This window comes from Maylandia zebra, linkage group LG16, assembly GCF_041146795.1.
Source record: "Maylandia zebra isolate NMK-2024a linkage group LG16, Mzebra_GT3a, whole genome shotgun sequence".
In the NCBI taxonomy this organism is placed as follows: domain Eukaryota; kingdom Metazoa; phylum Chordata; class Actinopteri; order Cichliformes; family Cichlidae; genus Maylandia; species Maylandia zebra.
The window spans coordinates 1,029,937-1,044,356 of record NC_135182.1 but is presented as its reverse complement, the minus strand read 5'-3'; the positions used below and the strand labels follow the sequence as shown (position 1 = coordinate 1,044,356).

Sequence of the window (14,420 nt, the reverse complement as noted above, 5' to 3'; positions counted from 1 at the left end):
TTTTCAGGGTTCCCAGGCGTGATTGGCTGTATAGATGGCACCCACATTCCAATCATTGCTCCTTCAGTAAATGAAGGAGACTATGTGAACAGGAAGTCTTTCCACAGCATTAATGTACAGGTACATAGCTCCCTGTAGCATGTCAAACTAACAAATTATTTCATTATAGTAATGGATGCTAATTTGTGTTCTCTGCACTGTGAAGATCATATGTGATGCTGCCAACATTATCACAAATGTGGAAGCCAACTGCTCAGCCTCTGTGAGTGGTGGTGGTGGAGGACCTCCACCTGTTTTTCGGGCCTCCGCTTTTTTTCTAGTGGCTATAACGGGTCACATTTGAGCATACAGAGTAAGCAAATATGTACTTGTAATGTGCTCAGATAATTTCAATAAGTGCTTACAGAGGGGAAATTAATGTAGCCTCTAACTGCAATTGATCTACATGGGACAAACAGACCAAGCACTATGGCTCATAATACAATTACACCTTACCTGTTTGGACTATATTTTTATATTTCATCTTTACTTGCTGCCAGGAACGTTTGGGGCCTGTTGGGTTGCACCTGCGCTCACATCACATCACAAAATCAAATGTATGAAATAAAAAATAAAATAAAATATAATGAAATATAATAAGATAATGTGTTAAATGGGTGGAAATCCCTAGATCAACGTTTAAATGAACACTCACGCATTGACTCTGTCGGCTTTGTTTTGCCATGCATGCTCCCTTTCTTTTGCAGCTGAGGCTGTGTTATTTTTTTTCCGCGGAATTTGCATGTTATCGGCATATGCTGCCATCAGAATTTCGGCCTCAAGCGCTGTAAAATACATTGACCGCGCCTTCTTTCCCTCTGTCTCCATGGTGACTCGCTTAATCTGTGCTCCACTAATCAGGGCTTTATGTATCCTCGTGCGCGCGCTTCACTTGGGGTTAAAGCAACTCCGCGTTGACTGAACTAATTGTTATCAGCCTTTCTGAAACCGAATATTCCGAGTTGGACAGTTCGGGGTTACTCAACCGTGAGTGTCGTTTTTCACTTTGAGTTTTCTAAACCGGCTTCCTGAAATAGGGCCCTGTTGGCAAAATCCTTGCTGGAAAGCGGTGCACTGTTTTGTGTTCTTGGGAAAGATTCTGTGGTATTGTGTGGATTTGGAAACCCTGAAGCCTTCAGGGTTGACTTCAACTCCGAGTCAGTTACCGGGGTAACAGACTCAATGAACCTAACCCGCTCGCTGACGGGTTTTCTTTAACAAACTCTGAATTTCGCTCTGATGCCGTCCTTCAGCTGCACTTTAATCATTTGATTGACACTCCAATTCATTTCCTAATTCATAAAGTTCCTTTCAAAGCGAATAGAAACAACAAATTTGCAGAGGTTGCCATTTTCACAAACACTGAAATCCCAGATTCATTGTATTTTGCCTTTTTTTTACTTAACGTCAAAAGTAATTCAGTCGTCAATATATAAAGACAGAGATAACGATTACACCAGATTCATTATCAACTCAGAATGAAGTCTATAGTCTCCATCTTTCTGTCTCTGTGACTCTGTGGACAGTGATGCTATCAGACTGTCAGTTTACCTACACTGCAAACATTTACTACTGCAGCTGTTGCACACTGTTCAATCATTTGTCTTTTTATAATCAGTCACACTGACAGAAAAATGTGTCACAGTTGGATCTTGTGGATGATGTGAATATCTAAGTGAAGATGAAACTGAAGTGACTTAAACACTCACAGAATGTGGCTTCCCACATTCTGTTTTGCCAAAGTTGGGTAAGTGGATGCCTCACAGGCCAAGAGGGAGTGTTCAGGCCCTTGGCAGGTATCTCTGCCTCCCCCTTCTGCAAGACCTGCTGAAGCTCAGTCTTTTAGTGGCCCCTCTCTGACCCCAGCTCCTGGTTGGGAGCCAGATGTGGAAAGCTATCAGGAAGGAGATGTTGATGAAGAGAACGTCATCTTTGAGGAGTACAACTTGTCCTGCGGTTAGCAGCCAGCTAGTTTCCTAGGAGCAGAGTTGGGCCAGTCACTTCTCTGATATGATTATCAAGGCATCCTCCTCTCTTGATATTTCCCTCGTTGATGATTCTGTGATGCCCGCATCTAGGTTTGAGCAGTTGCAACCTTCCCAGATGTAGGTGCCCCTGCTACCCGACTTTAAGGACCTGATAAGCTAGCAGTTTGGCTCTTCTGCAAGTGGTCCGTTACCTGTAGGAGGTTTTCTAATATTCATGTCAAAGGAAAAAAATTGCCTGTGCCCCTCTCCACCTGGCAGATCAGGCTCTTGCTCTGTTAGTCTAACCCTCTAGCTCCCCTTTCGGCATGGCCGCATGCTCTAGCAGCAACTGTAGGGTCATGGTTGCCTTGCTAACTAGGCTACACAGGGCAATGGCTAACCAGGTGTGTCTTGCTAATATTCGAAACATTATATCCCTTTATATGCATCACCTGTCTCACCAGGTGCAATCAAATCTGGGGGCTCCAGTTGTGTGGGCAAGGTTCTGGCCTGTTACACTCACCTTTCTGCTCTCATGCAGGAGGAGCAGGCTTTTGCTACTGGCAGTGCCTTGGCTTACTTCTGGGTAGTGTGGCACCATCTAGAGTTGTCTCAGTCCCAACTCTGGCAGGATGCCCAGGACTCCTTAATGAGGCAGCTTGACTGTTGCAGCAGGCTTGAGACAGTCATTGCTTTACAAAGGAGGTGTTGAGGAACCTGTCCAGACTCTCTAGAAGTTCTAGGCGCCTCACCTTTTTGTGTTTTTGTGCTTTTTATGCCTTTTAGCTGAGTCCAGTGTTGGGCAAGTTACTTTGAAAAAGTAATTCATTACAGTAACTAGTTACTTTTTCAAAAAAGTGATTGAGTTAGAATCTTGTAACTCAGTTACTAAAAGTAATTAATTACTTGAAAAGTAACTATTGCGCTACTTTAAAAAAATGTTTAACCCTCCGGGGTCCAGGGTATAATTGGCCATTTTTTAACCACTTTTGATGTTTCCTCCACATTTCACCTTTAAAAACGATTTACTTTGCCTTGTTTGGTCTCATCCTTTTCAGCACAACCTCACGTGTCTGAATCTAAAGCCGCGTTTTCATTTTGACTACAGTATTAACACAATTGATCTAAAATCAGACAACAAACATAAAAAACATAAAAAAATTTTAATAACCATTTCAAACTATTTACAGAACAATCAGCTGTTCTGCATTCAATAAGATGCCATTCCAAATTTTTCTGTCCACTATAAAGGAGAACATCACAGCCTGATACCTGCAGGTCTGACAGCAGCAGGTGTATCACTCCTGTTTCTACCTGCACTGTAAAATGTAATATTGTGTTCAATTAAAAATATTAAATAGGCTGAACTCAGTTTTTATCAATTTGTTATTAGAACTCGATTTAAATAAGTTACCAGTACTTTTTATGCAAAAACGCTGATAAACTCAATTTATTTGAGTTGTCTTAACTTAGAAAAACTAAGTAAGCTGGAAGTTTTGTTTTTCAGTGCGGAAGGATGAAAGATGTGTTTTGAAAATGCCACGTCACTACCATCCTCCTCCCTGCGGATCAGTCCGCATGTTCAGGGCGCATTTGTTATGGAATATGTTGAGCAAACCTGGAGAAGCGTCAGCTCAACATATTATTATTGTCATTGCCGTGGATCTTTACCTGATAAACTGACTTGGTGAGTAAATGTTTACTCTTATTCAAACTGATTTTGTGGCTTCTCTTAGTTTAGCACCAGGTTTATAATCTTGCTAGCTAGTTAGTGTTAGCCTAGCGTTGCTGCTGCCGCTGGGATCATGTTTCTTAAAAAATAACACCACAGCCTTAAAAACCTTATAAAACTATGTCTGTGAAATTTTCTGTTGATTGTTTGAAATAAAAAAGTGAGATAAGAGCCCAGACAAAATTCTTCGGGAGGTGCAGCCATTAGGGGTGGGTGGGGTGTGGGGGGTATTTTCAATCCATAGCCATAACTAACTAACTAACTAACTAAATAACTAACTAACTAACTAATGATATATATCATGTTTAACCTGAGTAGCAAAAGACTGCAGGGGGGGTTGAAAACAGTAAGCCAGGAGTTAGCTGTGCTCGCGGACTCTATCAAGCCTTGACCTCCTGGTCAGCTATTGCTATTGCGCTGGTGGATAACAGAGCTCTCCACTCTGAAGCACTTTTGAAAATATGTGATATTATTATAAATTAAGTAGATATTTGAGCATTACACAGCTACATTCTTGCCTGAAAATATCTTAAAGGGTTATTTTGTGACCCAGAAAGGGTAATCTGGGGAAAAGGAGGATTGCATTTGTCGGAGCCTGTGCATACGTAAGCACGGCAATGGCGGAGGAGCGCGGCTAAAAAACGTATTACTTTTTCTGGGTCACAAAATAAACTTTTAAGATATTTTCAGGCGAGAATGTAGCTGTGTAAAATTCAAATATCTGTTCGATTTATCAAGACATCACATATTTGCAAAAATGCGACGAAGTTTTCAGACACGTCCATTTTCTTTTATGCTTTGTGGCAGCTTTTGAACATCTGTGGCATCTATTAATGCCAAATCTAGCCTTTATTTAACAACATAAGCAATCTCTATGTTACAATGATTGCACAGCCATTAAGGATCAAATCAGTTTCTGAAAAATGTTATGCTTTTTCTCCCTCTGCTTGCTTCTTACTGTCTTTGAGGCCCCACAAGGCTGCCCGCTGGGATTGGAACGATGGGAGAGGCGTGAGTTTCTCAAAATGGGCTCATTGAGTCAGCACGGATAAGATCTTGGAGAGGCTACGGCTGCTGTGAATACTCAGAATAAGATCTCTGACTGCAGACTGGATACATCTCAGAAGGGCTCGCTCGGAATAACATCTCTGGGTGCAAATTGGATGACATCTCGGGGAGGCACACTGCCGTGAGTTCTCAGAATCGGCTCCTTGAGCACAAGAAATGACAGCATCACAGAACGCAAGTATGGCGAAGCTCACGGCTCTCCAACGGGAGATTGAGAGACCAGTGTTGGACTGTAGAACTGCTTTGAAATTCATATGAGCTGTTCGCACTAAAGTAAAAACCACCATCACTTCATGCGGATACCCCTTTGGTGCCAGCTGCGGTCTCAAGGCTGTAGCTGAACAACAACACCCTGATAACGACTGTGTTGAGTCTGTTCCTTCCCATTCCCTGCAAGGCCACCTGGGTTGGCTGGAAGACTGTTTACTTAGCCTGGCAGGGCAAAGGACACTGTCTCAGCTGAACTATGGACACGCACACACATACATATACTGATACTCATAAGCACTCACCGACCCATCACCCTCCCTACCCCGGATCCAACGCCACCTCCAACGCTTACCTCCCCCATGATGTGGACATCGGGTCAGCTGGAGGCGCAGTCGAAAGATTGCAGCGGTCTCAGATCAGATGTACACACTGGAACTCTTTCCCATGTTGCTGTCTGTGTTTATTGTGTTATGGTGTGTTGATACCTGTGCATTCCTGTATTATCCTTTTGTGTTGCACATTTCAATGTTTTTTTTTCCTCGCTACCTAGCCTGACCTGTCTCCCCAATGTGATGTTTGTATTGTATGTACGGTCGGAGGTCTGTCATCTCGGTTGTGGGCAAAAGACCTGCAACTGACACATAAAGGCTATCTCATCATCTCTCATCTCATCACCAGCACTCCTGCTGTTGGACAGAAAGACATCAGTCAGTATTTTGATTTTCCAATATATTAGCAACTGTCAGTGACATTTATATTAATGAGGCTGAACTTTAATCATACTTTAGATCAGCCTGTTTTACTTATTGTTTTATTTGTGCTTTGGTTTGGGGAAGTTGTTTCTTCACTGATCTTTTCCTGTCTTCTGTTATTAGACTTGAGATATGACTGCACTGTGCTGTTGCTGGTGACTCCAGTTAATTCTATAAGACATGCCGTGTAAGTAAACCAACAACAACAGTTTGTCTGCATTTCTTGAAAGATCACATCCCCCAAACTTAGTTTAGAGGGTCTACACTGTATATAGTGAAGTCTGCAAGTTTTCTAACAGCTAGATTTGTTGAAAGTTATTGGCCATGTTTGCATAGCCCTTTTTAAAATGATGCTTTCATGACATTATTGTGTGTTGGGTGGGGGTCACGGCTATCCAGACTGACAGTGGGACATTGAATGTCACCTCTCCGGTGGGGAGGGAGCCTGAGATTGTGTAAATTGGAGTCTGTTTTATACCAAATGCAGAAAAAAAATGTTTTAAGGAAGCAATTAAGTTCATGAGTCCTCCGTCACAGAAGGTGTGTCAGTGAAGATGGTCGCCTGCAGGTTCAAGCTCATTGCATCTCCAACCCACATCCACTGCCACTGTACTTCAGGGAAGTTAAAGACTTTCTTCTGCACCTACATTTGTATCACCTCAATCCATGACAGTAATTCAGGCAGTAATGCCTGGACTGGAAACAAGCATCCTGAAAACATTACAACATTCCAGCTCCTGAGTTGGAATGAAAAACAAATGTGTTGTTTAAATCAGAGACTGCACTTATTTTTAATCATATTCAGGTTACCACACATTGTTTTTTCATTTAGTTGAACTTGAAATGTTTGTCAGTAAGTAAACAATTAGTATTGTACAGTCAGAAATATCAAGTTATTCTTAATACTGCAGACTTGCAATGTATAAGTTGTCCTAACAGTCATCTTAAGTAAGCTTTACTTAGTTTTTTTGAGGCAACGAGTTTCTTTAATTTTTTTTGAGTTCTGGGAACTAACAAGGCCGTACAGTGTACTCAAAATGAGCAAGTTGCCCTAACTTGGTCATCTTAAGTAAACTTGATACAATTTTTTTGAGTTCTGGGAACAAATTAGATTTTACAGTGTGGAGACAGCAGTGGCCTCATTGTTCTGACACACAACACAAAGCTATCCACAACACTACACACTAACTACACAAGACAACACATTAACTACACACTCCAAACACGCTAAACGTCACATCTCAAAACTCTCTCTCTCTCTCTTTTTCTGCTCTCTCTCTCTCGCCGTCACTCCTGAAACTTCCCCCTCTTCCTAAACAACCAAATGTCATGTTGCCATATCATTTTTTGATTGGTGCATTTTTCCACCAACACGAATGGGCTGTTTTTTGTTTTGTTTGTTTATTTTTTTCTCCAGGTGTTGTGCCAGACAGTGCTCGTGATCGCCGTCCGCGGGAGCGCGCAGCTGCTTAAAGCTGTAGCGTCCAGATTACTTACAGCTACTTCCTGCAGCTGATATAAGATGCCGTAAGCTGAACACAGCTTCAACCGTCTGTTGAAAAATAGTAACGCACCGCATTTTCTTGTTAGTAACTGTAACGGCGTTGTAACAATAGAAATAGTAATTCGTTAGATTACTCGTTACTGAAAAAAGTAACGCCGTTTGTAGCGCTGTTATTCCCATCACTGGATGAGTGTTTCTGCAATGCACTGATCAGTTTCAGTCATCAGGAACTAAAGGATATTGGCCTTATCCAGAACCCAGACTTTAATTCAGATTGAACCGACAGTATCCCAACTGAGATTGCAGAACAACACGGGAGCTCCATGGGTTATTGTCAGAAACAGCAAGTGACGCAGATGGAGCAGGGAGAGAAATCAAAGTGGGGATGCAGAGTTGGCACATCCAGCTATCAAAACAACAACACAAACTCCCGTTTCCATCCATCTTACTCACCAAAGCCAGATCCCTCGCAAACAACACTAAGGAGGTACAATCAGAGATTTTACTAATACCGCTTTTTCCGTAAGTGTTGTCTACTGATTGTAACTCAATCTTAGCTCCATCCAAACATCCGCAGTGTCTTAGTGGAGTTACCGGGCCAGACATTACACCGCTAGGACCGCCACAAAGACTCTGGTGGGGGAAGGCGTGCTGGGATCTGCGCTGATGTGCTTCAACACTGGTGCCATAACAGCAGAATTATAGACATTAACCATGATTACCATTGTTTACATCCCCGCAATGCAAACTTTAGCTCAGCACTCAATCCCCTCCAACTTATCATCATCAAACAGCAGAGAGGACATCAAGGGTGTTCATATCGTTTGTGGGGACTAATAAGGCATGTTTGAAATCTGTACTCCCCAAATTCCACCAACGTGTTAAGTGTCCTACCATTGGGGACAGGACACTGGACCATATGTACAGTAACATCAAGCATGTCTACAGAGCATCACCACTCCCCCACCTGGGACAGAATTATCACCGGCCTCTGCTCCTCCTCCCTGCCTACATCGCCCCCAGGAAACAGACCCCTCCAAGCCCCTGGGTCATTAAAGCATGGCCAGATGATGTTCTCCTCCAAGTAGAGGACTGTTTTGATCTGACAGACTGGTCCATGTTTGAAGAGCAGGACCCAGAGACCTTCAAGTCTGTCCTTTTCTACACAAGTACTGTGTGTAGTAAATGTGGACTTGTAACTCAGCCAAGGAGACGTACAGGAGAGGGATAGAGGTCCTCCTCACTGACATCATCCCACACCAGGTGTGGTATCCAAACTCACTAACTACAAAGGACAGAGCCCCCCAAGCCCCAACAGCAGCCTCAAACTTGCAGAAGAGCTCAGACCAACTGGAAGGAATCCCTGCCAGGCTGTTCAACCTCTCCCTGACTCATCCCACAGCAGTTCCCACCTGTCCGAAGGCCTCCACTATCATTTCTATCCCCAGTGAGGCTGGTATAGACAGCCTCACTGACTACATACCTGTAGCCCCCACATCTGTAGTCATGAAGTGCTTCGAGCAGTGTCTTGTGTCTAAGCACAAGACTGTCTTTCCTCCTCCTTCAATCTGCACCAAATTCCTTCATTTCACCTGGTGGAGAACCTCTCCTGGTCCCTCAACACCAGCTCCATAACTAAGAAGGCCCAACAGTGTCTCTACTTCCTGCGAAAGCTGAGAAAAGCCCATCTTCCACCATCCATTCTCACCACCTGTAGAAGGTGGTGAGAATGGATGGTCAGGCGCTATCGAGAGCGTCCTGAGCAGCTGCATCACTGTGTGGTATGGTAACTGCATTGTATTGGATCATAATACCCTACAATGGATAGCGAGAGCAGCTGAGAAGATCACTGGAGCCTCTCTTCCCTCCATCACGGACACCTGCAACAGCAAACCCACTAGCATTGTGGAGGACCCCACACACCCCTCATATCACTCTGCTGCCTTTTGGCAAGAGGTACCGAGGCCCTTACTGCCAGACTGTGGAACAGCTTCTTCCCCTAGGCCGTCAGACTCCTGAACACTCAGTGACTGGACGAACACACACACACCTTCATACTTCACCTTAAAATTTGCACAATGCTCAGTCTTTTTGCACGACACGCTCTCATTGTTGCACTTTTATATTATACACTGTTGTGTCTGTATCGTTCTGTGCTGGCTGGTGTTGCACTGCTTTTGATTTGGGTTTTTTTGCAATGTTTGCATACTTGCACTTTATGTAGTACTGCGTTGATTGTCTGTTATATGTTATATGAAGCACCATGGTCTTGGAGGAACGTTGTCTTATTTCCCTGTGTACTGTACCACTGCACATGGCTGAAATGACAATAAAGCCACTTAACCTGACTTGAAATATGCCAATGATACCACCATGGCTGAGCTCATTGATGGAGATGAGACAGCGTACAGGGCGGAGGTAGAGAACTTGAAGCTGGTCGTCCAAAAACAAAAGAACTCGTAATGGACTTCAGGAGACACAGACAGTTCCACTCCCCTCTGATTATAAATGGAGAACGGGTGGAATCTGTCTCTACCTTCAGGTTTCTAAGCATCCACATCTCCACTGATCTTACTTGGACCCACAACACCATCACCCTGGTAAAGAAGGCCCAGCAGCGGCTAAACTTTCTCCATGTCCTGAGGAAGGAGAACCTGGAAATGATGTTATTATTAAACTTAGAGTTTTTCTGCTCAGTGCTCAAAGCTAGGAACTATGCCTGAGGGATGATTTTAGGGAAGAGCCAAAAGCAGAAAAAAAATGAAACAGGACTTCTGATTTTGGCTGAAGGCCTCCTTATTTGAAATATTAACTCTGTTTAATATTAGCACTGATTATTACAACAGTATTTCCATGACAGTAAACAGCACACCAAGTTGTTTTCCAGTTGACAAATTAATTTGGGAATTTGGGACTCATGTTGAGGAATACAATCCAGGCAACACTAAAACATATTCTGTAGGATAGAAATGTCGTTTACTGAGGACGGGGGTACCTGGATGCAGCAGGGCTTCATTCAGATAAGAGAGAATCTTCTTTGTGTGTGCGGCAGACCGTCTGGAGGACGAGGATTTGGACTCAAACGCAAGCACGGACGACAGCGTAGCTGTGAGAAAGTTTATTAACAATGAAAGGCAAAATATAAACCAAAGCAGAGCATTGCAGGGAACTACGCTAACAAAAACCTAAACTGGGAACAGCTACAAAATAATAATGAAAGGAACAAAAACCTGCAATGAGAAACCTGGAACGGGAAACCTGGAACATGGAGAAACACACAGCAGAAATACGGGTAGACACGCAGACGAACCAGCAACTAACAGACGGAAACGCAGGGCTTAGATACACATGGGATAGCGAGGGAATGAGACACAGAAGGGGAACACAGCTGGGAGTAATCCGACATGACAAGACCAAGGGGAAGAAAAAGTCAATACAATGACATAGGACACAGACTTTCAAAGTAAGACAGGAAACATAACAGATGCGGACATGACTAGGTGAGACAGCAACCATGGAGCACAGAAACCAAAAGACTAGAAAAGATAAACAATAACAAAATCAAAGTTCAATAGTAACACAGAAACAAAAACACTGGACCGTGACATTGTGTTTCTATTTAAGTGTTCACTGGAAGCTTATTAGAAGATTATTTAGCTTGTTTGTTCTTCTAGATTAATTATCAAACCAAAAGGCTCTTAAAGTTTTCATTTGTGTGTCCAAAAGTGTTGCATTTCCTTTTCTACTTCAAAGACTTTTTCATTAATACATACCACATTTTGTTCAAGCACTGATTAATGGCTGACCTTTACACCACAGGCATGAAAACACTGGTAGCACCGGTGGGACCTCACTGTATATAAAGTTAATAAAATAATTAACTTTGCTTCAAAGACATTTTTCAACCTGTATCTATCAAACATCATGTGATACGATCCTACATTGAAACTATCCTGCAACTTACTGTGTTCAAATCTTACTTTTTTAGAGATCTTAATTCTAAAAATAAAGTCAGATTTAACAGTTTGACGGTGTAGATGAACTTCATTTGGAACAGGTAACCCTTTCACTCCAGCCGGGGCGTTTTCGACCATCTTCTTCACCATCACACGTGCTGTGGTAATGGTTGAGATGCCAATGTGGGGAGTGATGAGTATATTAGGAAGCTCAAGCAATGGATGATCCCTACACAAGAAAAATCAGAGATAGCTGTCACGGCCCAGCGGCACGAGGGAACAAAGATGGACACAGGTGCAGAAACCAACCCGGAAGCGAGACGGTAGGGAACAAATGATTTATTTCCGCCCACAGGCAAACAAAAGCAAAAGCAAAGCGGCGCCACCACACTCGTGGCGCGTAGGATTATCTACGATAATGAGGGTGACCTAGACACCTCTAGGAGACGGCTGAACAGCAGAGGCAGCGGGGAGGTAGAAACAGGATTAGGCAGGGGCCGGGGCACTGGAATAAGAGGAGATCACGGTCAGTGGGATCCAGCAGACAATCAACGATCCTCCACAGTTGAATTGAGTTGCCTTACTTGGTTTCAGGTGGAGGAGACAGGTGGGGCGGAAGCCCGGAAGCGGTCAAGGCGTGGGGAGGCAGGCAAGTGAGCGGTGGGCCGGCAGGCCACGTCGTGTTAGCAGCAGGCGGCCCAGGTCCAGGAAGGCGGGAGTGAGGGAGACAAGATCTCCACTCCAGGTGCTACCTCTGAGGACAAGAAAAACAAGTAAGACATCACACAGCGTCTGACAGAGTTATGATGCTTCACTCGACTGACATGGGGATAGCAGATACTCAGGCGATGAATGGTTGAGAGCGCAGGTCTGATATACTGCTGGCATGATTGCTCACAGGTGGTCAGCCAGGGAGGAGCAACCGAACTCCGCCCAAAGGAGGAGGGGCCGCTGTCGGAGACCTGCAGGTGCCCACCCAGACCATGACAATAGCACTGCATGAGTCTGCTTGAACGCGTGATTCTGTTGTGTTACTTTGTACGCACAGACATAGCACCTTGGTAAAGGTTCAGGATGAGTCACATCTAAGGCCGCTGCACGAATTGAGAGCTGCAAGTAAGGCGTCCTGGTTCACAACCAGACCTGAGGTTTATAAAGAATTGTTATTACACTGAACCAGTGATCACTAAACACTATAGTACAGGAAACACATTATTCCCACCTCTGCTGATGTTGATCAGTGTCACTGTAGGCTTCATGAGGGACAACTCCCTGTGGCCAATGAGCCTGATGTCTCTGAGGTCAGATTTACAGCTATCATGACAAAGTCTGAGCACCTGAGCAGGTCATCCAAGTTCTCACAATAACTTGCCCCAACTGCTTGCTCGTCTTCGGTGCTCTGAACAGCATGAAGAGTATTTGAGGGAGACGGTATAGAAACTGAGGGTGACTAATTTAAGCTGTTTTAAGCAAGCCCACCTCCATGCCAACTACTCCTGTCATATAGTGTCTGACTAAATCATATTTATTGTCATTGGTATTGTGTCTGTTTTGTTCTGAAGTCTTGATGCTGCTTCGACCTGCCTCTGGTGTTCTATATATACAGAAACAAGAGCAAAATGTGGAAGGGTAGAAAAGCCCAACCACTACAGCAGTACTGACTAATCATCCTTGAGGGCTTTTAGCACACTAATGAAATCATCACTACAAAACATATATATATATACAGTGGAACCCCGACTTACGAATACCGCATTTAACGAAAAATTCAAGTTACGAAGGCACTTAACGGCAATATTTTTTCCCGTGTTACGGCAAAATGCCCGCATAATGAAATTCGCTGGCTCTGATTGGCTGAGCCCAGAATGCCTACAATGCCCACAATGCCTTCCGAATCATGTGACAACCCCCTTGGCTTTCGTACTTGCGCTTCGCTGTTCCACTTGAACAACGTATTGTTGTTGCAGTTAGCAGTTAGCCTATAGCCTATCGTTCACTCAAAAGGCGCGATGGGTGCTTCGACTTACGAAAGACCCTTAGGAACGAATTAATTTCGTAAGTCGGGGTTCCGCTGTATACTTGTGTTCTTTTATTTACCTTCTGGTCCTCTTGTGATACATAACCTTCATTTCAAATCCTTTGCTTCTTTGAGCAATCTTGTAACCAACCTCTCCCATTCCAGTGATTCCAAGGGTCGCCCGTGTGACTTCAACTCCCATCAGATTTTGAGATATATGGACAGTCTTTGGGTCTGTAGCTATCTGGTGACCTATGATGAAAAAAATCTTTTGGCTGGATTCACAGATGATACATTTTAGATCATGTTAACATGGTAAATGATGCAATTTACTCCTACGTCTAAAAGAAGGAAGTATTATTCTGCTTATCTGTTGAAGAGTTAAGAGTGATTAGGCATTAGGTCTTGGTTATAGAATTGCTTGAACATTGGGCCACTTTGGTTAACCTGTAATCTCACCCTCATGAATGTTGCGAGCTGAAGCCAGAAGTAGCCCCATGGCTAAATCTGCAGTGCACTGACCACACCAGGTGTGTTGTCCACTTTGGCACCAAGACTGTTGATGAATAGCACATCCAGATGATCGATTCCCACTCCTCCACTGGCTACAACTTTAAGGCAGGGAAGCAACCTGAGCAACCAAGGCTTGGCTGCAGGGCAGTACTTCCAATTTAGCAGAGCCTGTATTTTGGATTATGGAGCACAGGGTTCTGCAGAAAGTCTTTGTAGCAGACGATCTGGAAGTGTTGTTTCACTATGTCAGCTAGCTCTTCAAGGTACAGTAGCCATGTGGACCCCCAACCTTTGAAATTAGTGCCCATGGCTTTTCCTCCTCCATCACTTTCTTTGAAAAAAAAAATGCCCTATCATTTTTTCTACCAAATAGTAAAGACTGTGATTTGGTAGCTTAACCTAGTATGACACGATCTACTCTAATCAGCTGAACATAGTAATCTAGTAGCTGACCAGTTCAAAAGAATTGATATTTTCAGGGTTAAATGACTCTTTTCACAGGTTTCTTAAAAAGAACAGTTTATCTGTTATTAAGAACAAACTCCATAAAGAAGTCATCACTTAAATGAGAAAGACTCACCCTTGAAATTGCCTTTCAACCCCTGAGCTTTCTTCGCCTGGTGTAGTGACAGGTGAGCCTTTGCAGGCTTTCTTACACTACT

The 14,420-nt window shown here is 43.6% G+C and overlaps 1 pseudogene; it reads right to left on the bottom strand.

Moving 5' to 3' along the window:
• Window positions 1-11,066: 11,066 nt before the first annotated feature.
• On the bottom strand, window positions 11,067-14,034 carry LOC101465730 (putative 2-ketogluconate reductase; annotated as a pseudogene).
• Between the last annotated feature and the right edge of the window lie 386 nt (window positions 14,035-14,420).